Genomic DNA, 26,804 nt, shown 5'->3' with positions numbered 1-26,804 from the left:
GGCAACTGAGAAAATCTCTTCAGCTGTTGTTCTGATAGGCAGCGCCTGGCAAAAGACAATGTCCTCATGTCTTATATTTATGAAGGCACAATACATGTACACTAGAAGGCGAGCTAAGCCTCTCACATCTGTGGGTTTGTCCAGCTGTAGAACAAATTATTAGGAGCTAATGCCATGGTTCATTAATTGAGTTAAGATGACATTGGCCGTTTCATTAATTGGACATGACACTGTTGTTTGATAATAGCACTAACTGAACTAATTTTTGGATTTTCTTTCCAAACAGTGCTTACCATGATTGTGGCTACTGTAGTATTAGCTCCTCTATTTAAGAGGTGAGGTTTTCCCGACTTCCCCACTAGGTATGAGGCTTCAAGGGCCTTAATATTGTCATCAGCAGCAGATAATTGCAAAACTGCCTTGCTCATATTAGCTGCAGTGAAAAGTTTTGGCTCTTTGTCCTTGTATTCATGTTTTATTTCCAAATGTCAGAGTAGAAGATGAGGTTTTAGACTGTTATTTAACAGGGCTGCACCAAATAACAGCCTCATGTCAGGGTATTCAGCAGCCCCAGTACAAGGAAATGCCATTTCTATATTACTTTTTGTCAGATTTGCGTCTCTGATATAGATCCTGTTTTGTGTACCATGTCAAGAATTCATTTCACAGCCTGAGATTCACGTGTTGAGTCAGCAGTGATTTTCTCATTTGTGATTGCAACAAGTGAACTGGCACTGGCAAGACAAATTTCATCACTTTTGCTTTCATCACTGATACTTTGCGTGTTCATATTATTACTACCCAACATTTGCCATCTGTCCATTTTTCACTGTTATGACCCAGAAGATATTGTTATGGTGAAATGTATACAACCAAAAATAAAGCCCCAGACCCCAACCAACACCAACAGCCCTCATTTCAACCAAACACCATCTGCCAAAATATCGCCCAATTATTTCCAATCCCTATTAGGATTTGCTATCAGATGCAAAGCAGTAATAACTCACTCATCAGGAGTTGTAGACATGGCTGGCATGAGACAGTCAACATTTATTGAGTTTCTTGGAGGCTTCCACTGCAATGGATTACTTAAACACCTGATCCAAGTGTAGGAATGATGTCACACCAATCATCTTGCATGTTTGGTGCATCCAAGGACTTCAGAGCCTTTCATGTGACATCCTACCAAGTCAGCTGATTTCAGGCTATGTAATATCCACAATGGTCCATGTTAGTGAGGGGAAAATTGATTTTGAGGGTTCTGATGAAAGGTCATCAATCTGTTTCTCTCTCCACAGATGTTGCCAGAACTGATGAACACTTCCAGCATTTTCTGTTTTTATTTCATATTTCCAGCATACACAGTATTTTATTTTCGTACCACTGGGGTTGAGCTGAGCAGACTATCAATCTGTGTGTGAGCACACATATTTAAATTGTATTTTGTTTGTATCAAATTGTCATCAAGCTTTCTCTAGAACATGTACTGCACTGTGAAAATTTGAAATTCTTCATGTTTCTTTTGTGGGTTTTGATCTTGTCGTTTGAAATATGAAAAAGTGCTGAGCTAACTTTTAATACTTTTTTAAAAATTCGTTAATGGATTTGCACGTTGCTGGCTAGACCAGCATTTATTGCCCATCCCTAATTGCCCTTGCGAAGGTGGTGGTGAGCTGTGCTCTTAAAGTGCTGCAGCCCCTGTGGTGTAGGTATACCCACTGTGCTGTTAGGGAAGGGGTTCCAGGATTTTGACCTAGATAGTGATATATTTCCAAGTCAGGAAGGTGAGTGTCTTGGAGGGGAACTTGCAGGTGGTGGTGTACCCTTGTGTCTGCTGCCTTTGTCCTTCTAGATGGTAATGGTCGTGGGTTTGGAAGATGTTGTCTAAGGTGGCTTGGTGGGTTCCTGCAGTGCATCTTGTAGATGGTACACACTGCTGAAACTGTGCGTCGGTAATGGGGAGAGTGAATGTTTTTGGATGAGGTACCAATCACATGGGCTGCTTTGTCCTGGATGGTGTCAAGCTTTTTGAGTGTTGTTGGACCTGCACTCATCCAGGCAAGTGGACAGTAGTATTCATCACACTCCGAACTTGTGCCTGGTAGATGGTGGGTCAGGAGTTATTCACAAAATCTCAGAATCTTTACAGTGCAGTGGCTCTCTGAAAGAACATTCTACCTAGTCCCTGCCCCATCCCCATAACTTGGCACATTCTGTCACTTCAGATTGAAACCCAATTTCCTTTTGAATATCTCGATCAAAACTCCACCACCTTCTCAGGAAATTCGTTCCAGACTCCAACCACTCTCTGGGAGAAAAAAAATTCCCTCATCACTTTTACCGATCATTTTGAATCTGTGCCTTCTAGTTCTTGATGCTCTCTTGAGTGGGAACAGTTTCTTACTATTTACCCTGACCATGCCCTTCAGAATCTTGAGTACCTCTATCAAGTGTCCTCTCAGCCTTCTTTTCTCCAAGGAAAACAGTCCCAAACTCTCCAATCTATCTTCATAGTGACAGTTCTTTATCCCTGGAATCATTCTTGTGAATCTCCTCTGTACTCCCTCCAACGCCTTCAGATCCTTCCTCGAGTATGGCACCCAGAACTGGACGCAGTACTCCAGATGAGGCCTAACTAGTGTCTTTGTTCAAGTTCAACATGATGTCCTTACTCTTGTACTCAATGTCCCTATTATTAAAGCCCAAGATACTATATGCTTTATTAACTATTCTCTCAACATGGCCTGCCATCTTCAATGACTTATGTACATACACACCAAAGTCCCTCTGTTCCTGCATTTCCTTTAGAGGCTCTCCCTTTATTTTATACTGTCTCACCATATTTTTCTTGCCAAAATGAATCAACTCACACTTCACTGCATTGAACTTCATCTGCCAATTGTCTGCCCAATCTACCAACATGTCTATGTCTTTTTGAAGTTCAAGACTATCCTCATCACAGTTGACAATGTTTCCAATCTTCATATCATCTGCGAATTTTGAAATCATGCCCTGAACACCACAGCCTCGGTGTTAATATATATCAGGAAAAGCCAGGATCCCAATACTGACCCAGGGGAACTCCACTACAAGCCTTTCTCCAATCTGAAAAACAACCATTTATTCTCTGTTTCTGTCACTCAGCCAATTTCTTATCCAAGTGCCTACTTTCCTTTTTATTCCATGAGCTAGAATTTTGCTCACAAGGCTGTTGTATCAAATACCTTTTGATAATCCATATATATTTCATCAACTGCATTGCCCTTATCAACCTTCCCTGTTACCCCCTCAAAAAAAAACTCCAGCAAGTTAGTTAAACATGATTTTCCCTTAATGAATCTGTGCCGGCTTCCTTAATTATCTTGCACTTGTCTTAAGTGATTATTGATTTTGTCCCAAACAAGTTTCCAGAAGTTTCCCTAACACTGAAGTCAAACTGCCTGGTTTGTGGCTGCCAGCTTTATGTTTGCACCCTTTTTTGAATAAGGGTGTGACACTTGCAATTCTCCAGTCCTCTAGCACCTCCCCGTTGGAAGACTGGAAGATTATCACTAGTGCCTCTGCAATTTCCACACTCGCATCTCTCGGTATCCATGGCTGTTTCTCATCCAGTCCTGGTACCTTATCAATTTTAAGTAAAGATAGCCTATTTAACACTTCATTTCAATTGTAAATTGCTCAAGTGTACCAGTTACCCCCTTCCTCACCTTGGCCTGGGTAGCATCTTCTTCCTTTGTAAAGACAGATGCAAAGTACTCGTTTAATACCTCCACTATTTCTCCTGCCTCCACATGCAAGTCCCCTTTTTATCTCTATTCAGCCCTACTCTTTCTTTTGCCACTCTTTTATTATTTATATGCTTATAGGAGACCTTGGGATTCTCTTTTGTGTTCGCTGCCAGTCTCATTTCAGGCTCTCTCCTTGCTTTTCTTATTCGTTTTTTTCACTCCCTCTCTGGTCCTTCTATATTCAGGCTGATTCTCCATTGCATTTTCTACCTGATATCTGTCGTAAGCTCACATCTTTTTTCAGCTTCACCCCTAAATCTCTTGCCCTCCAGGGCGCTCTGAATTTATTTTTCCCCTCTTTCCCCTTCAAGGGAATATACCTGCGATACTTTTTCTTTGAAGATGGCCCATTGATCAGCCACCATCTTTTCTGCCAACATTTCATTCCACTTGACTCATCCCATCGAAGTTGGCTTTCCCCCAGTTAATTATGCCTGACCTGGCCTTTTCCTTGTCTTTTTCCATAGCCAGCCTAAACCTTATGATACAATGGTCACTGTCCCCTAAATGCTCTCCCACTGATATTTGATCCACTTGGATCACTCCCCAGAACCAGGTCCAATAGTGCCTGTCCTCTCATTGAACCGGAAACATACTGCTACAGAAAATTACCTTGAACAAGTTCCCCACAGAATTCCTACTCTTTGACCTGCTCTCGGTAGCCACAGTATTTATATGGCTAGTCCAGTTCAGTTTCTGGTCAATGTAACCCCCAGGATGTTGATAGTGGGGGATTCAGCAATGGTAATGCATTTGAATGTCAAGGGGCGATGGTTAGATTCTCTCTTATTGGAGATGGTCATTGCCATGCACTAGTGCAGTGTGAATGTTACTTGCCACTTGTTAGCCCAAGCCTGGATATTGTCCAGGACTTGCTGCATTTGGACATAGACTGTAATCTGACAATTTTCACCAGCAATGCAACTGATCTCACAGACCTCAATGGTTGGTTGATTGTTGTATTGATAAGTAGTATTTTGGAAAATAGAATGCCACCTTTGAAGCTAATCTGCTACAAAGCAGAATACTTCTGACGCAATGAGGAATCATGAGGCTTTCTCTTTATTCTTTTTGGCAGTGGATGTATTGCTTTTGGGACCCACTTTAAAAGGTTAAGTAAAGAAACTGGACGTGTGATTTGTGGATTATTGGCTACATCAATCTCTCCTGTCCTTTGATGCCAGTCACAGTACTAATTCCTTTTTTTTTGTTTAACTATGCTTTGAGTGTAATGGATTGATAATCAAAAGTGCTTTGGAACATGGACACCAGACATTCAATAAAAGTGGCTATAGATCAAAGCAATGACCTTCCACACATTGAATTATAGGAATTCCTTATACTTTTAAATAAGACTTGTCACCCAAGTCAGGATCTTTCAGCAGGCAAAATACTGTGGATGCCAGAGAATACATCATGATGTAGTTTGGAAGCTAGAATCGAGGGAATGCTGAGAGACATTACCTCACATAAATAAAACCAATAACAGAACATTTCCTAGTTATTTGTGTTTTCTTAACTGAGCAGTATTCAAATTATCCAAAAAAGTTAAATAATACAATTTGCCCTAGACCAGTTAGTTTAAATAATTGAAGTTCCACTACATCAAGCAATGTTATTGTTCAGTGGCATTGCTTGAGACTTGACAAATCAATACTTCGTAATCCATCACAATGCCCCCTCCCTCCACACCCCCACCTACGACCACCACAACCACCCCCCCCCCCCCCCCCCCCCCACCCCACCCCCCCCCGCCCCTCAAAATATAAATTTCCAGATAGTAAAAGTGGTATATTATAGATAACATTCCTCAGGAAGCAAGCTGTATTGTAATAACATTGACCTGTAGTGCAATATTTTGTTTAAGGCCCATTTCATTCCCTCTGAAGCAAACCATTGAAAGTTATCCCCTCCCTCTGTTGTGATATTGCTTTGTAGTGCATGTAGTTTAACATACTGTTTAACATACAGCTGCATGTGTAAATAGTTTGGTATACATCATCATAGGATGTGTGGCAAGTTAACATGTGATACAGTGGTTGGAGCAGTATTGATCAGCAGGTAACAAGTGCATGAAGAGCTCTCTAGGAGTCCTGTTATTCTTCAATAAAGGATTCTTTGTTAGAATACCAATCATAGTGTTTGGTACATTTATGTTAAAAGCCAATAACACTCAAGCACTGCTCATGCACAATAAAGCATTTTTTCTTTGATGAAATCTATATGCTAATTTATGAGCAAAGGGTCAATAAAGAAAGATGACAAACTAATTTTATTTTTTTAAATATTGAAACTACCTACATTTTGTTGTTAAAAGCTTGAATGCTTTCCACAGCTCTGACAGTGATTTCAAGTAGCTGTTTCCAGCCAAATCACACCTCGGCTTAATAAAATTGGCCTTTCCCCAGTTAATTTTTTTTTCTCTTTGTCTACATTTATCCTTTCCCATAACTACTCTACATCTAACTCAATTATGATCACTACCACTAAAGTGCTTTCCCATTGATATCCATTCTACCTAGCCTGATTCATTCCTTAAAACTAAATCCTGAACTGCCCCTTCTCTTGTTTGGCTTGCTACACACTGGATGAAAAAGTTCTCCTGAATGCACTTTAAGAATTGTGCACTCTGTACTGTTTTGACTGAATTTACCCCAGTTAATATTAGGATAATTGAAATCCCGTACCATTTTATTTAGGCACTTCTCTGCTTACATATTTACACTTCTATCTCCCTCTGACAGTATGGGAATCTATACTATGCTCCCAGCAGTGTGACTGCCCTTTTTTTTTTGTTCCTAAGTTCAAGCCATGTAGCCTTGATTTTATGCTCTTCTAGCATATTATACCTCTTCATAGCTGTGATCATTCTTTAAACAATATTGTGACCATCCCCCCACCTCCCCTTATCTACCTCTCAATCCTGTGTGAAGGCCCTGGAACCAAGAATATTGAACTTCCATTTCTGCCTTTCTTTAAGGCACATTTCAGTAATAGCTATGATATACTTCCAAGTGTCTGTCTGTGCCTCAGCTCATCTGCCTTAGTCACTAGACTCCTTGCATTGAACTATGTACCACTAAATACCGAACAATTCCTTTGTTGTTCATTTTGTAGCCTTTGTTTCCTCCACTTTCCAAACTTGCTTACCAATATTCTGCCTTCAATTTACAGCTTTGTTCTTTTCCTTCTGAAACAATGTTCAGGTTCCGCCCCTCCCAACAGCACTAGCAAACCTCCCAGCCAAGATATTGGTCCCAGCTCTACAGAGGTCTGACCCATTGAGTGTGCGCAGGTCCCACCTCCCCAAAACCAGTCCCAATGCCTTAGGAAGCTTCCTGCACCATCTTTCCAGCCATAAATTCAGCTGCATTATCCTATTTCTGGACTCGCAACAACTTGACACCAGGACTAATCCAGAAATTACTACCTTTGAGTTCCTACTTTTTAATTTCTTTCCTTGCTCCCTGAAATCCACCTGATGGACCTTTATCCTTTCTATCTAGGTCATTGGTAGCAATAAAGAACATGAGCTCTGCCTGATAACCCTCCCCATCTTTGAATGTTCTACAGCTGCGCAGTGACATCCTTGACCCTATTGGCGAAAGAATCTAACTGTGATGTAGCTGTATTCACAGTAAGAAGCCTCAAGTAGACTAAAGTACTTAAACAATCACCACGGGAATGAGTCTAATCTTTTATAAAAGGGACCTAGAAGTCTTAGCAGACTTGACATTAAACACGCAACCAGTAAAGACCAACAATCAACTAAAAACAATAGCATATTGAACTATATAGCCAGAATAATATATGTCAATGGAATTGATAATCATACTCTAGAGTGTTCTGATGAAACTTTATTTTATATCCAGTTCTGGCAACAGTGATACAAGCTGCAGGCATTTGAAAAGTAATCTTACAGAGGTAGAGTTATATCAGAGCTAAGGGCATAAGAAAATTTTCATCTAGAATATAAATTAAGGTTAGGTGGCACAAATTCAAACTTTTAAAAGGCAAAGTGATGAACACATGAAATTGAGTCCCAGATTGTGTAATGGAAGTGAAAATCCTGAAGTTATGCACTGAACAATTTGACGCTCTAATGCTGAGGGATTTTAAGGCTGTTCTGGATTATTTTAGATGGGTTGAATGGCATTATTGAAGCATAACAACCCTGTGCGCAACTTCTTCACAGTACCCTTTTTCAGGTACATCAAACTTCCTGTCCTTTGCAAACTGCTTTCAAAAAAGAACATTTAGTCATGTAAACAGCTAATCCTGAGATCTGTATCAATATCTAATTTTTTTAATAAAAGTTTTGCGTGAAATTACTGTCTACAAATGTTACTTCCTGTTATGCTTTTTGTTTGCACTTTTCCTTTTTAAATTTCTGTGGCAACATTTCCCAGTAAATATTCCTACATCAACTTGATCTTGTCACAATGTAGTTACAGGACTGCACAATTTGTTTTCTGAAAAAATACACCCACCATTTTGTTTTTCAATCACTGAAATTTAATTTTAATTTTACATTAACAAGATTACATTTTTCCATTGATGTCTTTTAACACATTCATTAAATATCTTACTTGAAAGCCTCAATGTGTCCCAAAATCCTGGCCTTGGATGTGATATTTCTGTTCAGAGCTGTAGTTGTTCCCTGAATTCAGTACACTGCACATGTTCATGATGCACAATTTCACAGCCTGCATCAACAAAAACTTGCATTTATATAGCAACTTTAATGTAGCAAACACCCCAAGGAGCATAATCAGAAAAAATTGACACTGAGCCAGATGAGATATTGGAAATGTAAAAGCTTTGTCAAAGGTGTATGTTTCATGGAGTGTCCTAAAACAGGAGACAGATAAGTTCAGAAAGAGAATGCCAGATATAAGGGCCTAACAGGCTGAAGGCATGACTGCCAATGGTGGGACAAAAAAATAATTGGTGCTACATAAAAGGCCAGAGTTGAACGAACAGAGTTGTCAAAGGGTTGTAAGTCTGGAGGAGGTTAAAGAGATGGGGTGGAACAAGGCAATGGAGGGATTTGTATACAACTTGAGAATTTTTTTTAAAATTAGCAATGCATAGTTGAACTTCTGGGATATTTTTCTTTAGCAAGTTCTGTTCAGTTTTTCAAAAATGTGAAGAACAGATAGGGGACAATTTTTGAAAGCTTTTTTGAGGTAGTGTTTGTCAGCAGAGCGGTTGCTAGTGAAGCAGAATATGAGAATGCGAGTGACAAAATATACTGATTACACAATTTTGCCTCAGGTTCTATAAAATTCAGAAAATATTTTAAGCCAAGAGACATTGTGTCTTTTCTGCTCCAAATGTAAGCTTATTTATTAAAATATATCAATCATATATTAAAATATATCAATGAAGGATTCCAATTATCTTGCCTTTGTTTAGTTCACAGTTTGAAAACAAATATCTAATACTGATGTAATTAATTACTCTGAGAAAGTATATTTCATCATTCTAATTTCAGTTTCTTTAAAGTTGAATTTTAAAACAGAACCTCTGCAAAATGGATGAAAGGTGGGGGAGAAGGTAAATACACTGAGGATGAGGAAACTTCCGACATCTCACAAACCGCCCTCGGGGATATGAGAAGAGAAGGAGATGGATGGTTAAGAGTGAGGCAACTAATGGGAGTAAAGAGAAGGGGACAATATAGGTTTTGAACGGTAATTCAAAGGAGATATAAGTGAGTAGGTGTAATGATGAGATTGAAAAGGTGATCAGAAGCAGATTGCTTAGAAGGCAATGGGACAGGGAATGTGTTGAAGCAAGTGGATTGAGGAAGCTTAGGTTTTGGAGTAAGTCTTAGGAAGGTAACTGTTGACTGCCTCACAATTGTAACAGATGGAAACTTCATGTGGCCTTCAGTAGCTGCAGTCCCAATCACATCACACCACCTCCCATTTTGAAGAAAAAGAGAAAAGTAGTAAAAGAGGACAGATAAAACATGAGAGTTTGCACTTCAAGGTGATTTGGCGATTGACTGAAAGAATTTCATTTAAAGCAGTGGCCCATGTTTCCCCTTTACTGAACTAGAACTCTTAAGCACATGGAGGACAATAAGCAAGGAGATAAGGTTGCCCTATAGAGAAAATCTTGATGTATTTAGAACTCGTGTGGAAATGTGATTGAGAATTTAAGCCTTATCACTTTGTTGCATGGTATGCTTACAGGTTACTTCACAAATATACTGTGCCACTGGCCCCATTCTCTAGTTGCTGATAGTAGAAAATAACTTTATAAATATATTAAAAAATAAAGATCAGCAAGTTTTAAATTTGTGATAACTTGTCTATCAATAACTGAGGTTGATTAGCCTGTCCTCTCATTCAACTATCAGTAGATCAGACTAGCTGCGTTCAAAACTGCTGTTTGATAGAAAATAAATTCATTTTGTATGCTACGTGAGTCTTATGTAGATAGTACGTTGCCTTGACAACCCATGCAGCAAGCTGGCACAAGTGACTGTCAGGCCTCTTGAGGTGAATAAGTTAAGATGACCTAAATGGCCTTGTTTATTCTATTCAGTTCATAATTAGGAAGGAGCTTAATAGGAAGACTGAGGAGAATAACCTTGGAAAAAAACATTATAAATGCTTGGCAGGCAAACATGGTTGAAAAGTCTTGATAGTGATATAAGGAGATTTCTTGGGAGAACCTACATGCTGCAATAGAGTGAAAACCAATTAGAAGAATGCATTAATGCCAAATTCATCTAACCACTAAGTGTTCTCAAAGTATGGAGACCCATGCAGATAATGTCAATCATTTTGTGGTACTTCTTGTGGCAAGAAGAAGAAAGGTTTTTTATAATTTGTTCTGGGGATGCAGGTAGCATTGGCGAGGCAGTATTGCTCATCCCTGGCTATTCTGAAGGCTTTTGGAAAGTCAAAATGCAATCCATCAGAGTCAGCATGGTTTTATGAAGAGTAAATCGTGTTTGACTAATTAGCTAGAGTTCTTTGAAGATGTGACAAGCAAAATGGATAATGGGGATCCTGTAGATGTAGTATATCTGGACTTCCAGAAGGCCTTTGATAAGGTGCCGCACAAAAGATTAATACACAAGATAAGATCACACGGAGTTAAGGGTAATATATTAGCTTGGATAGAGGATTGGCTAACTAACCAGAAAGCAGAGAGTCAGGATAAATGGGTCTTTTTTCTGGATGGCAAACTGTAACTAGTGGGGTGCCACAGGGTTCGGTCCTTTGGCCCCAACTATTTACAATTTATATTTATGACTTGAATTCAGGGGTAGAAGGTACTATAGCTAAATTTGCAGATGACACCAAAATAGGTGGGAAAGCAAGTTGCAATGAAGAAATAAGAAATTTACAAATGGATATGGACAGGTTAGGTGAATGGGCCAAAATTTGGCAGATGGAGTTTAACAAGGATAAGTCCATTTTGGTCGGAAGAATAAAAAGGTGACTTATTATTTAAATGGAGAGAAATGTCAGAATGCTTCAGTGCAGAGGGATCTGGGTATCCTCGTGCATGAATCGCTGAAAGCTAGTATGCAAGTACAGCAGGTACTAAGGAAGGCAAATGGAATTTTGAAATTTATTGCTAAAGGAATAGAGTATAAAAATAGGGAAGTGTTGTTGCAACTGTACAAGGCATTGGTGAGACCGCACCTGGAGTACTGTGCACAGTTTAGGTCCCCTTACTTGAGGAAGGATGTAGTTGCACTGGAGGTGGTTCAGAGGAGGTTCACTAGATTGATTCCAGAGAAGTGGGACTTGTCTTATGAGAAGAGATTGAACAGTTTACGCCTATACTCACTAGAGTTTAGGAGGATGAGAGGTGATCTAATTGAGGTATATAAGACGCTAAAGGGGATAGACAAAGTAGACATGGAGTGGATGTTACTCCTTATGGGGCATTCCAGAATGAGAGGCTATAGTTTTAGGCTAAGGGGTGGTAGATTTAAATCCAAGATGAGGAGGAATTACTTTTCTCAAAGGGTCGTGAATCTGTGGAATTCACTACCTCAGAGTGCAGTGGATGCTGGGACACTGAATAAATTTAAGGCGGAGATAGACAGATTTTTAATTAGTAATGGGTTGAAAGGTTATGGGGAGAGGGCAGGAAATTGGAGTTGAGGCCAAAATTAGATCAGCCATTATCGTATTGAATGGTGGGGCAGGCTTGAGGGCCTGAATTGCCTCCTACTGCTCCTAGTTCTTATGGTCTTATGTTCTTATGAACAGTCAATCAAGTAGGACTGGATCAGCAAATGGAATCATGAATGGTGGCAGGCTCCCTTTCCTAAAGGACACTAGTGAACCAGATGTCTTCATGGTCCTTTACTGGTGGCAGTCCACAAATTCCAAGTAATGAATTATTAGATTAGGAAATCTGAAGGACTAGAACCACATAAAATATGCAGATATGGCAGACTGGGATGGGAATGCTCTCCACAAACTCCCACATGTTGCACTTATGGCACGCCACCTGCCCTGGCATGTCTGTCTAACCTTATTTACTTACTTGATTAGTTAACTAGTTACTAATTTAGTAAAGGAAGCAATAGCAAGTTATAGTCTCCTAGCTTAGAGAGAAAAGAAAAAAACAGCTACTGGAGGTAAAACAAAAAAGGATAAAAAACAGTAGCTCCTTCCTCCTCTGCACTGAATTTCCAACTTCAGCACTCAGTTAAATAAAGGACTCTAAGCCCGATGATTCTGTGCTCCAGATAATGGCCAAAGGGCCGCTCACCATCCAGTCAAAGATGGCTGGTGGGTTCTGGATCCTGGAGCACCAATCGGAGGCTCCCCAACGTGGAAGGAGCTGCAGCCTGCCACTACTGGCACTCTCAGTCACTTTAAAAGTTTAGAAATAAAAATGGCCATGGCGGCTGGGCCACCATTGTGGGAGTGAAACTTCTCCACCAGGTAGCCAGTTGCTGCATTTGTAGCTAAGTAGGTGTGGGGGCCTGAAAAGAATCCTGGAGCACTGGCTTCCTGGTTTGTCGCCGGGAGGCCACCTCCCGGCGGCCTGCAGGTCACCTGGAAAATTCCAATAATTAGCTCAAATTGGCCTTTAAATTATCTTAACAATCTACCTGTCACTCGTGGGCATGTATAGCTATTCTGCCCCGGTGCAGTACACAGGAAAATGTCTTGAAGTGGGATGTTGCCAGAAAACTGGCATGCCACCTGCTGGTGCAAAATTACCCAGCTGCCCACCTCTATTCCCACCCCATAATCAGGATGAAAATCCTACCCAGTATCTCTGAATTGAAGCCTGAAGGATTAGAATTTTTGGGTAACCTTTATGAAAGTGAAGATTTGGTTGGTTTGTTGAAAAATAAATGTGACTTTGATTTTCTTACCAAAAATGAAAGCAAAAGTGGGGGAGTACTGGGAAAAGTACAACCACAACCTATTTTTAACAGAGCAAGCCAATCTACAGGGCTGAGAACAAAATTGATTGTAATATTCATTGTTTGTACTGATACACCTTGTGATTCATGTTGTAAAAGTTGAACCTGATTGTATTTTTGTAATGGTGATATTGAAATGGTTTGAAATGTTTTTGAAGATTTATGAATAAAGTATATTTTTGCAAAAAAAAAAGTCTTAATAATAAGAAGGATTAGTAGGTGCCTGAAGAAATTATCAAAGATATAAATTTTAAAGGCGTGCCTGTAGTGACAAATGGAACTATGGGTTTTTGAAGAGGCAGGGAGCCTCACAGCAGTGGAAACATTTGTAATGGGGATCAGGATTTTGAATTCATTGCAATGGAAGACAGGAAGCCAAGGGATGTTGATAAGAACAGGAACAATAGGGAAGTGAGACTTGGGGTGGAATCGTCCCAGATTCGCACCAAGTGCAGTAGTGAGCGGATAAAACGATGTTTTACCCAATGGCCATGATAGTGGGTTTTCACACCGTATCCTCCCAAACCTGCCACAATATTTATGCGCTCCTGGGAAACATGCCGATTCCATGATGAGCAGGCAAGGTTAATACTGGCAGGATGGTGGCCGCCATGAAGACCTTGACCCAGGACTTCACTCCTGCACTGCTCCACGGGCTCAACTCCATCACAAATGCCATAGCTGGCCTCCGACAGTGTGTACACAAGAGGGGTGCCGGGCAGCTCAATCTCACTTCAGCTACCCCTACTCCTCAAGGAGTCAGCCTGGGACCCTCAAGCACCCATAGGGAGGAGGATCAGCAGGTGCACACTCCAGGCCCATCCATCCAGATGACTCCAAAAGTATCAGGCATATCCAACTCCCCTCTTCCTGTGATCTCAGCAGCTCCAGCTCCACAGGCCAAGGAGGGTGCCACTGCCACACAGCATGACCCCGAAAGCAGGCTGGGGCTCTCAAAGTTTCGGCCCTCCAGAAGACAACCGCCAAGATCATCACAGACAGGGCGTCACAGTCAGTAGACTGCCTCCACCTCTGCTGTGAAGGTCCAGGGAGCACCAAGACGTAGTGGCAGGGCTAGGACAGTTAAGGAGAATTAGTTGCACAGCCTGGGCATGGGTGTTAATCACTTGTACATGCTGTTCACTATTGTCAATAAACTCCAAAGAATGTCTTCCTGCCAATGGCTCTTTGTTTTGATGAGCAGTGTTCGTGTCACTCAGTTGTGAAACCTTTCTGTGCAAGATAAAGGCAGGAGTCTCAGTCCAGGGCCTCTTCCCTGTGCTCCGTGCAGCTTTCAGACCAACGTGATGGTCCGGCCTCACACTCCCTTGAAACATTACTGATGCCTGCACCTCGGCAGCGCTAGTCATTGCTGCCAGAATGTAGTGGGCAGTTGCCACAGAGTTCTCTCATTCTCTCGGTGTGCTCTTAGCACCTTTAAGGAGGTTGGACCACTGATGCTGTACTCCAGCTCCTTAAGGACAAAGGATCAGATACTTCTAAAGTTTCATGACTGCACCTCTATAATATGACCCCAATTACAGAGCGCAAGCGATCTGCTCTCAGCCATACAGGAGTCAGGCATTCTCAGAGTCTATGTGAAGATTTATGGAGTGTCCTCATTGCATGTCATCATCATCTCTCTGCAATTAGTCTGTGCCGGGTATTGGGGGGGGGTCGCGCGGTGGTGGGGGCGGGGGGCGGGGGGCGGGGGGCGGGGATGCAGGGAGTGAGTGGGCAGTGGGAAGCTCTGGAGCACTTGGTGGCACCTTGATGCCTCTGCCTTACTTGAGTGGGCAGATAAGCTAGGAGTCCAACCCTGTGTCAATGTGGCTGTGCCTGAACTGTCTCAGTTGCAGAGGAATGGTCACTTTATACAGGTTTCGCGAATGCGTGGTCACTTCCTTTACCCACTCTAGCCCCCCACCTCAAATGCTTGAGCACTATATTCAACGGCAGGGCTTCCCTTGCCCTTTCCCAACCGTCGCCTCAATGGCACGGCTGCCCTTGCCCTGCCCCCACTCCCTCCCCACCACCAGTCATCTCAATGGCAGGGCTGCCCTTAACCACTGCCCCACCACTCCACCACCACCACCGCCCCCACCCCCCCCCCCCCCCCCCCCCCCCCCCACACCACCCGGCACTGTGAGTCGTCTCAACAACAGGGTTGCACTTAACTCCCCCCCACCATCAATCGCCTCAATGACAGGGCTGTCCTTAACCCCGACTCCCTGATGCCCCTGAAGCTTCAAGTCGAACAGGCGACACTGGCAAGCGCTGCACAATGTTACCATGTACTCACCTTCGAGTTCCCCTCCTATTGCCTTTTATGTGCTGTTGTGAAACACTTCGGCGAGGATTGATGATCCAGTGGGGGTGGGGGGATGAATGTGGCAGGCTGGCCTGATAATCATATGCTGGCATATTACAATGAGGTTCCCGACATTGGCGGGCTGAGCAGACAATCGGGAACTAGTTTCCCGCCGTCATAAAACCAATCGTGGAATATTGTCCGCTCACGCCACCGATCACGCCTGACGCAGTGGGCATGGAAAATTCCGCTCTAGTTAGGGGATGGAATACAGGCGGGGGGGGTCTTTGGAATAAATAGATATCAGACAAGGGCTGGGAAGTAGAAATAGTATGGAACAAGAATAAGAGTTGGAGCCTGGAAGACCTGGAGGTTTGGCCTTTTATTCATTCCATGCTTATATATGAAAGGAGAAGATAGTATCTGAGGTCTCTTGATTGGTTAGGTGGAACTGGGAATGCTGAGGTTTAGTAGAAGTCAAAAGTAGTATTGTGGAAACACGTGAGGAGTTAACAGCAGTGAAGAAAGGGTTTCCAAAGCTGGGACAGCCACCTGTAATTCCTGAATACTACAGGATTTTCCCTTGAACTCAGAAGACTCAGTCTAGGTAGATGCCTGTAGGTGTTTACCAAAACTCGCCCTCACAGCCACATCTCTTTTCTCAGCAATTGTCTCCAGTTCAAACTTATTTTCACATGGATTCCAGTTGAAATTCCACTCTTCATGGTCTTGATTTTCAAATTGATGTCAGGAAGCCAATGCCCGGATAATTTTTGTGTCCCAGCCGGGCGCTACAACTGCGTCACGCACATGACATTATCTTGAAATGTAAATGCCCTAATTGAATCGGAGGCAAGCTCGGTGTTCATTTGTGGCGCTAACAAAGCCAGGAGGCAAGAGATGCCTGTAGAGGGCGAGCTGCAAAGGCAGATGGCAGCCATGATGGGGCCTGCCACTCTCTTGCAGAAGAGAGCAGGCAGCACCTCAGAGGTCCAGCAGCCTCACCAAGTACAAAAATGGTCAAATTATCAAATGAAGATCAAGCGCAAAATCCAGCGCAAGATCTCCCAGCTCCTGAAACTTTTCAACTGCAAAAACCTTTAACTTCTGCCCACTTAGAACCCAACAGCTGTGCACTAATGCGCACCAGACTGTTTGAGTTTGGCAATTTAAGTTTTGAAAATTACATTCTTGCCCTCCATGATCCGTTCACAAGCTCCTCAAAGAGCTTGATGGTATATTAATTGGAGACAAGCAGGGTCCCCATGCCAGCCTTCGGGAATGCAATTTTCAAAATTGCGCATGTACCGCTTGTTAACCCCACCAGCAATTGAAAATTCCAGCTCATGTTTTGGACCCACCCTTAATTTCAGATATCTCCAATATCTAGGGTTCCTCAAACCATGGCTGTCACCGCATCTTGAGATCCATTTGCAATACCATGCACTTTCTTGACCTCTCTCTTCAGAGGCACACGTCAGAGGTACTCTAGCTCAAAGTTTTCCTGGTCTGCAGTTTGATTTCATTCTTCACCTCATCCAGCACTTTAACAACAACAATTTTTCTTCCTTTCAAATGCCAAGGATTGCAAGCTTCAACAACTCTTAAAAGCCATTGCTTCTCGAGACCCTTCTTCTCCTTCACTTTATTCTGACCCCATCCCTCCTTCCAATCTCACCCTTTGCTCTGCTTTCACTATTCCCTCTGATCGTCCCCTCTCTAACCCCATTTGATCAGCGCTTGGCAAAGACTTCAGCTCACCCCCTTCCCCAAGCAAGCCCTAGCCCTGCAGCCATTGAAAAGCCACTTCTGCCTTATGGCTGGTCTGGTACATAGAGGCCTGCCAGTGAGACCCCCTAAAAGTGATGTGGTGCTGTCGGTGAAGCCTTGTGCTGATGACAGCAAGTACTACCTGAAGCAAGATAGGCAAACAAACCTCGGAGTCCTGAGCAAAGTATAGCTCGCCAGGTGCACGTCACTCATGTACAGTTGTGAAACACGTCGGTGTGATTGCACACCAACATGCTTGGATCATCCAGGATGGGGGGATAATTCCGGCGAGCTTGGCTTATAATGGTATGCAGATCTATTACAATGACATCCAATGGTGGGAAACGTGATCCGGCGTTGATGGACAGAGTGGACGATTACAAATTGGTTTCACGACTTTGTGTTTGCTGTGCAAGGCTCCATGGTACATACCTACGTGGGCCAAAAACAAAGAAAGGATATCAAGGTTATATGGAATGAGGCTTGACTGATCTGGAAATCAGTCAGATATTAATTATTTTCTATTATGGATAAAGAATTGGCTGATTCTTCAGCCATATAGGTGTATACTATGTACACGTTTGTGATATATGAGAAACCTTTTCATCCAAAAATCTTGCTGTTTATCAAATCCAATAAGAAATATTCTCTAAAATTGGAGACCTACTGGCAACCCAAGAGATGAAGACTAACATGCCCAACAGATCACCGAGGAGAGACCTATCCTGTCAAATGACTGTATCGAGAAACTCGGCCAGTTTTCATGATCAGATCTTATTTACTTTACCATCACACATTTTGAACAGCTGATTGTAGAGGGATGAATATCTAGTAACCCCAACACAGATCCCAGCTGGTACAGGTAAGTGAAGGACCACAGGGATTCACGTAATACAGGGATTGATCTTTGAGGGACAGAAAGAGTATTAGTCCTCCTGTTGACACTCAAAAATCAATCATTGACCTGACAACAACCTGTTATTTGAGTGATCTGTAGTAGTGGCCAGGGTTCTGTTGATTTATTAATTTACTGATTTTGCCGAAATGTCATGTTGGCCGGGCCTATAATGTTCATCTGGCACTTTCCAATTTTGTCACTGTGCAAGTAAGTAGCCTCAAACAAATCCCAGGAATACTTGTGGTAATTTAATGTCTTCATTTTATTCTATTTATTTTTAATCTTTATGTTACTATAATTGATAGTTTCTATACTCCAGCGTTTAACTGTTCAGTGTCATCTCTCACATATTCAGGAACATTGATAGGGTACTTTTCCAGATGTTTCAGCTCTTAACTCTTGTGTTTAATAACACAGAAGGTCACAGTGATGCATCAAAATATTTATGCCCATTTGCACTTCCTATTAAATGATTTTCCAAAATAAATTTCTAAGTCCACTTTTAATACATTACCACCTGTGTAGGCTTGTTGTGGGTGTGGAAATACTGCAGCAGGTTGTGTAAAGTGGTCAGCAATAAGTACCCCAGCACTGACAATGTGCCAGGAGTGCAATTTCAATCTGATTGTGTCATGACACTGACACATTTGTGGGGCATTAATTTGAAAAAAGAGTTATTGGTATGGAAAAACTTGTAAGGATATTGAAGTAGTTTAGCATTTACACCAAAAATGGACAATAAGTGGGTGGGTATCTGCTGCTGATAATTGTAAATGAGGGCCAACAGGCAATTGAGCTCTTGAGTGTTTCAGACAGGAGTGCTGGCTGCCCATTTCAAGGCCTACATTAAACAGGCCTCAGGCACCCAATTGGGAAGGATATTTCACCCTCCCCATTTTTTAATTGCCAGCCACCCCTTCCAAACTGGAGGACGGGACAGGAAGCAGTTGAAGATCGCCACCATTGTATATGCCCATGAAAAAATCAGGCAAAGGAAGAACTTAGGTTTGTCCTGAGACTTCCTCTTCAGGTGGATGCCTCAAGGTTTCATGGTGAGGACAAAATGTTTATGTAAGCAAACATAGCAGCTAATTTGTGCACAGCAGGGTTCCTAAACAAGTGATCAGTCAAATGATTGGTTATTCTGTTTGATTTTAATGCTGACAGAAGGATATGCCTTAGTCAGAACATGTTCCTTTGTGACGAGGCAGTGGGATCTCTTGTATCTCCCTGAACAAGCAGGCAGGGTCTCATTTTAATTTCTAATCCAAAAGGCAGCATCTCTGGCAATGCTGCATGCCCTCAGTAATCCATTGACGTGTCAATTTATACTATGTGAAGCTTGGATCACTGTTCTGACTCAGAAACAAGAGTGATATCAGGGAGCCAAAACAGTATTACATTAAACAGAATGACATATCCATCTTTAGCTTTGTAATATGATAAACTAAACTGGAGGGCACAATGAATTGGTCCATCTCTGAGACTTAATTCAATTTAGTCCAGGCCAATGGGATAAATGTCGCCTCTCTCTGTTGGCTGCAAAAGTCCTTTACCAAGACTCCAAAAGTCTCATTTTTGTTTTCACAACTCTCCATGGCCTAGCCCCTCCCTATATCTGTAATCTCCTCCAGCCCACCTTTGGTGGTCAGGCCGTCAGTTGTCAAGGCCCCAGTCTCTGGAATCCTCTCTCTACATCTCTCTACCTCTTTACCTCGCTTTCCTCCTTTAAAACACTTCTTAAAACCTATCTCATTGACTAGTTTTTTGGCCATCTGACCTAATATATCCCTATGCGGGTCAGTGTCATAACTTGTTTTATAATGCTCCTATGAAGCACCTTGTGATGTTTCATTATGTTAAAGGCACTGTATAAATATAATTTGCAGTTATTGTTGTTCACAAAATGGGTTTGAGAAATCTCAGCCTAGTTCTATTGGGTTTCCGTGCAGCACACAAAAATATCCATAAGTTGGCATACCCTCTCAGAGCAGCCAGGAGTTTTGCTAATGTAGGAAATACAAATATGAAAATTGAAATTAAAGCACAAGCAGCATATGGCTAGCTTTACTTTGCATCAGGCCTTTCTTAATGATATCAGATGTTTAAATGGAAAATTGTTCCATTCACTTGCAGTAACATTACTTAGCTTAGCACATCGCCCAATAAATACATTGCAAATTATATCCTGTTTTTTAGGTTTGAGTCATCTATCCAATTAATGTTTGTGCAACAGTTGATGTGTTCACATAAATTCCTGCCTTGTATGATCTTCAACCATTAACTTCTTTGAAATATACAGGTCAGTAGTTTTAAATTAACTCAGAGAGGAATTTACATGAATGTGTTAGTGAGTGTGCTAAAATTAAAAAGCAGAAGTATTGAACATGCCACAATTTAAATAGAACAGCAAGAGTAAAGCATAATTATAAAAAGCTCAATTTAGAAAAGAAACCATCAGCGCCACCTGCTGGCTAAGAATAGTAAGATACTAGCGTGTTTTATTTCAACATAATCGCCGAAAATACAAGTATTTAAGCTGAAATAGTTTGGCAGTCAATTCAGTATTTCTCAGGTACAATATGAGGAAATGGAGAGACAAAATATCCGACAATCTGAAAAGACTTGTTAATAGTACACTTACATTTAGATTTTTTTCTCTTTAGGTCCCTTCCTGCCTGTTCGCAGCTGTGCTCCCTCCGTCTGCCAACAGGAGAGTATTTGGATCACAGGCTTTTCTAGACCATCTGCACAGTGAGGGGTGGAATTATCCTGTCAGTTTACTTTCCCATTAGAGTCCTCTTTTACGATGAAATGCTCTAAATGATGGCCCACCTGAGCATTCATTGTCCAACCTAAGAACTGATGCATCTCAGTTTGACAAATTCAAAAATCAGCAAAGGGTCTTTCTGTAGATGTCAGTTTCCACAAATGCTTCTTTTTCTAAGCATTCTGCATCTTTGTGGGATGATGAGATATGACCAAGCATTAGCATCGGGCCTTTCCTTCATCAAAATATTAGCGAAACTCACAGGTCTGTAAACTCTCCATCCAATTGCCAGCTTGTAACTGGAGGCCTTCCACCATTTTCCACAGCTATTTCTGGTCTGAGCTCAGGTTGCAGATCTTACTTCCTCGTTTGTCCGCTAAGGGCCTGGTGCTAGCTAATCCTCCACCCTTAGCTGGCTCTTGCCTCTAGTTGGGCAGATGTTTCTCCATGTGTTCACACATGGAACAGGGTATTTTTAATGTGTTTCCATGCAGGTGTTTGCAGATATTCCCTTGTGAACATGTCAGTGCAACCACATGGTGATGTTATGCTTTCAGCAGCAACTCAACATCTCAAGAGAACGTGTGCCCTCATTCACCTTGGCTAACATGCTGAAAGTTTTAAAATCTTTCCATCACTAAGTTGCTGATCTTGGAATAGTAAATTTAGTACTGTCCCACCCTGGGTCCCACAACCATCCACATTGCCTACTCATCCTTTACCTGGAATATAATTCCCTGGGTGCCAAAGCCTTACTGGCCCTAATCGCTGACAGAAATTTATCTTATCAATGTTAAAGTCTGGTTACAATTTTCACTCTCTCAGTTCCCTTTTGTATTGACCCTCTAGTACTTCAGCTTTTCAACAGCTGTGGCCTGCCCTGGATTTCCCTTCTTCCTGGCAGTGATGACACGGTCAGAGGTGGCTTTCTCACTGGAATCCACAGTGTGCTCTCCCAGAAGATGCAACCAGCTGCTGGTGTGATAGCATGAGCAGGTATAAGTCTCACCCTTCTATTCCAAAACACCATCAGGACAATCCCTTAGTTAGGCCCAAACTTGTCACTTGGCCCTGACTGACAATGTACCCATCAGTGATGCTGCAGTGACAGACCCAACACACAAATTGCCACCTCCAGCAGGCAAAACACCCAGATCATCAATGCATCAAATGCCCTACAAACTCTTAAGCCCATACTAATTTCCTTTGCAGGTTCTTGTCCAGGGAAATAATGACCCAGTTACCCAAATGGGCGTCTGAAGTTCTACCAGTGTGCAACCTTCAAAATTACATCAAACTATCCAAAGACAATATGTCGACCTGACTTTCGTCTCACAGCCTGAGGAGGCAAATTACTGCAGGCTGGCAATGAATTCCAGACTGGCACTCGCTGTCATTCCAAAACAGTTACAACTTCCTTCACCAGCACTACTCTAAACTTGGTCAAAATGAACCAAGGAACCAAGAAAAGTTACAGCACAGAAGGAGGCCATTCAGCCCATCTTGTCCATGCCAGCCTGAGGACACCCAGGTGCCCTTTCTAATTCCACCTTCCTGCACTTGGCCTATAGCCCTGTAGTTTACAGCACTTAAAGTGCAGATCCAGGTACTTTTTAAAAGAATTTAAAGTTTCTGCCTCCACCACCAGCTTGGGCAGCGAATTCCAGACACACACTACCATCTGCATAAAAAAGTTCTTCCTCATGTCCCCCCTACACCTTCTGCCACTTATCTTGAATATCGCCCCTGGTTCTAGTATTCTCCACCAAGGGAAGCAATTTTATCCTGTCTACTCTATCTATTCCACTCATAATCTTGTACATCTCAATCAAGTCACCTCTCAGCCTTCTTTGTTCTAAGGAAAGTAATCCCAACCTATCCAATCTCTCCTCGTAGCTACACTTTTCTAACCCTGGCAACATTCTTGTAAACCTCCTCTGCACTCTCTCCAGAGCTATTACGTCCTTCCAGACAGAATTGGCTACGTACTCAGGAGTGGAAATACAAAAACCTCTGCTTGATTATGTGACTGGGACCTGGCTGAATTTTCTACCGGGGCGGATTAAGTGGAAATGGTAGGACGTTTTCTGCCACGTCAATCCAGTAGGGAAGTAGATTAGGGCCTGAGACGCCTAAAATTGAATGTTTAAAACTGCTTTTTAAATTTCTTTGTGGGCCAAGAGCAGAAGGAGGCAAACTGTAATTTTCAAAGGAGGCAACTCTGCTCCACAGGGAAATATTTTAACCTCTCCAGCGGCAGCTAATTCAGCCACGTATCTGGGCTCACCTGGTGAGCTCCAGCCTGCACAAATGTCCACCACTTTCCCCTGACTCCCTGCCCAGAATAGGCGGGAAGTTGGCTAATGGAATTTAAAGCAAGAGTTAAAATACCTGGGGTATCTGTTTTGTTGTCCTCTGAATTAATACCAAAACTCACCCACCTGAATTAGTCTGTAGTTTAAATGGGGGCCCCTAGACATAGTGAAGCATTTGTTTATCTCAGTAGCAAAAAGGGAAAAGCACAGACACATTTTGTTCAGAAAAGCAAATCTTTCTTTTGACCAGTGTTCAAATTCCACATTCAGATGCGCTATGCTGTCCTAAGATATTTTTTCAAGTATTTCACAGGGGACAATGATAAACAAGAACGTTTTATACTCTTCTGGGGAAGCTTAAGTAAAAAAATATTTTTACATGTTTCAGAAGCAGAAAAAAATAATAGATCAAGTCAAGCCCAACCATCTTCAGCTACTTTATCAATGACCTTCCTTTCATCATAAGGTCAGAATGGGGATGTTTGCTGATGATTGCACAATGTTCATCACCATTCGCAACTCCTCAGATACTGAAGCAGTCCAGGTCCAAATGCAGCAAGACCTGAACAACATCCACATGTGGGCTGACAAGTGGTAAGTAACACGAGTGTCAGGCAATGACCATCTCCAACAAGAGAGAATCTAACCATCGCCCCTTAACATTCCATGGCATTACCATCGCTGAATCGCCCACTTTCAACAGTGGGGGTTACCACAGACCAGAAATTAACTGGATTAGCCATATAAACAATGTGGCTACAAGAGCTGATCGGAGGCTAGAAATACTGCGGCAAGTAACTCACCTCCTGACACCCCAAGGCTACAAGGCCCAAGTCGGGAGTGTGATTGAATACTCTCCACTTGCCTGGACGAGTGCAGTTCCAACAACACTCAAGAAGCTCAACACCATCGAGGACAAAGCAGCCCGCTTGATTGGCACCCTATCCACAAACATTCATCCCTCTACCTCCAGTGCACAATGGCAACAGTGTGTATTAGCTACAACATGCACTGCAGGTACTCACCAAGGATCCTTAGACAGCACCTTCCAAATCCATGATTGCTATCATCTAGAAGGATAAGGGCAGTATCCTCAGATACTGAAGCAGTCCAGGTCCAAATGGGAACACGACCAGCTGGAATTTCCCCTCCAAGCCACTTGGAAATATATCGTTGTTACTTCACTGTCGCTGGGTCAAAACCCTGGAACTCCCTTCCTACCAGCACTGTGGGTGTACCCATACCACATGGACTGCAGTGGTTCAAGAAGGCGGCCCACCTTCTCAAGGGCAACCTATGGTGGGAAATACGCCACCGCTAATAAAGGGGGAAGCAAATCAAACACCTTTCTGTTTACGGACGGGTGGTGAGAGGAGAAATTATCGCTGTTTAAATGAATGTCCGTAACAGAAATTGGGACCTCAAATCCGTGATCACCCATTTGAATTTGACCAGAGCCCATGTTAAGACACAAGCCAAATCTAATATGAAAGGGTCAATGGAAACTAAGAAGAAAAAACTCAGTGGCTGGAACAAATTTTAATACATAGTCGGCAGAATTTTGCCCTCGTCGGGCGGGCTCGTTGGGGGCAGACGGGAGTGGTCAGGAAGCCGACCGCCACCCGCAATTGGGGCCCGACCACAATTTCACAGTTCGTCACTGGCCGGGAAGGCTGAGCGGGGTTGGGGGCCTGTCGGCTGCTAGGTCCAATGGCCAGGCAGCCCCAGAAAGGCTGCCATGGAAGAACATCAGTCTGCTGTTGTTAAGATGGACTCAAGCGCGGCAGCAAACACCAGGCAGAAGGCAGGTCAGGTGGGCACTCGGACCCCTGTTTTTCCGATGAGTGTCTCGCTGCCCTCCTGGAGGAGGTGGCTGCAAGAAGGGACGCCCTTGCCGCAGAGATGGGAGGAAGAGGCCACTGCACCTCACCAAGAAAGCATGGGAGGAGGTGGCAGCCTGGGTGAGCATCCATGATGTGGTGTGGTGTACCTGAGTGCAGTGCCAGAAGAGGTTCAATGAACCTGCTGCGCTCAGGAAGGGTGAGTACTGTGTTGGCATGGGTCAATGTGTTCAATTGCTTTGGGCTGGCCATCCTCCCATGGAGCTCAGGGGTGTTTGAGTTTGAGTGCCAACTGTCAATCATACCGGCGCTGACCAAGGGGGTGAGCCCTGGCTGCTTTGACTGAGTGCCTTGCGGCTCGAGGGCCATGACCTCGATGTGCTCTGTAAGGTGCTCCTCAGCTCGGGTTGGTCAGGCTGCAATGGTGCTGCAGGTACAGAGTGGACTAATCAATGCTCCTCTGCCCTTTCAGGAGAAGAAATCCCATAACAATATTGAGAAGTTGCGGACTGGCTGAGGAACCTCACACCTCCTTATCCTCTTCCTGTACAAGCAGGAGGCCTTGGAGCTCAAGAGGCGCCATGCACCTTGGTCAAGCAGCCGTGGTGAGGCTGGGGTGTCAGTGCACTGAGGTGAGAATTTCAGCTTCTACAAACATTCTGACGTAGTCTCTTCTTTGATGTGAGCCTCGAACCTGGAATCCTTATTGATCATTGAAAGACGAGGGCACCATGATGCAGCTCTCCATTGTCTCACCAGGGTGCCTGGCATGCACAGTGACAGTGTGATGACTTTAACTAATGACATGTCCTTCTTTTCCCTTTTAGGTTCACCAGCAGGCGTGCGGTCTCCGGAACCTGAAGGACCACCCCTGACCCCAAAGGACCACCATGATCCCCAAGCACTTGTGTCACTTCCACTCTCTGAAGCAGGCACCAGTGCAGATACAAGAACCTCAGTGGGCATCATTTCGCCAGCTAGTATCTCAGGGCACAGTGGTGAGGGCACTTCACACTCGCTTGAGGAGGCAGAGAGTGCCCAGGGCGACAGCAGTCAGCGGATTGCTGGGGACCAGGACGATGCTCAGTCGAAGGCAGATGATGAGCCTCTAGAGTTGTCCATTAGGCAGCAGATGCTGGACCCCCAGCAGGAGGATCTGGTGGAGATCCAAGAGGGTATGTGTGCCACGGTCTCCTTTGTGGAGGAGTCCCTGTGGAGCATGAGCACTGCGTTGACTGCGTGCACTGCCTCCTCTGTGGAGAGAGTGGCAACTCTCATGGAGAGACTGTTCCAGGGTCAGAATCAGAGGTTGATGGGACTGTACTCGGGCCTGCAAGCACCCTGACCACCCTGCATGGTGGTTAGTGTCCATGTATGAGAAGGATGCGGCACCCAGTATCCCAGCTAGGTGCCCGTCCATCAATGGCGAGTAGGGAGGTCTGGAACGACCTTACATTGGCCACGAGCTGCCTGTCATCTCTGCAGGCTCCTCTCACGGAGCTCTGGATGATGGCAGCAGCTCCTCCGCTCCTCTACCAGTGACAGTTGCATCTGATGAGACTGCGGCGACTGGGGAGGTGCCAGCCATGGCACTGGCCGCTCCCTCCCAGGCGGGGCCAGCACAGGCTCCACTGGCCAGAGGGCGACCGCCAATGTCATCAAGGCCAACAGGACAGCAGAGTCAGCAGGC

The 26,804-nt window shown here is 43.4% G+C and overlaps 1 long non-coding RNA gene across 1 annotated transcript; it reads right to left on the bottom strand.

The window, feature by feature from the left end:
• Positions 1 to 8,347: 8,347 nt before the first annotated feature.
• On the bottom strand, positions 8,348 to 20,893 carry LOC121278771. The gene is made up of 3 exons (XR_005943279.1): positions 20,833 to 20,893; positions 17,457 to 17,722; positions 8,348 to 8,494 (listed from the first exon to the last, which is right to left on the bottom strand). It is a non-coding gene; the product is annotated as an uncharacterized LOC121278771 (long non-coding RNA).
• Between the last annotated feature and the right edge of the window lie 5,911 nt (positions 20,894 to 26,804).

This window comes from Carcharodon carcharias, chromosome 6, assembly GCF_017639515.1.
Source record: "Carcharodon carcharias isolate sCarCar2 chromosome 6, sCarCar2.pri, whole genome shotgun sequence".
Lineage (NCBI taxonomy): Eukaryota > Metazoa > Chordata > Chondrichthyes > Lamniformes > Lamnidae > Carcharodon > Carcharodon carcharias.
This window is presented reverse-complemented; position numbering and strand designations above follow the sequence as displayed.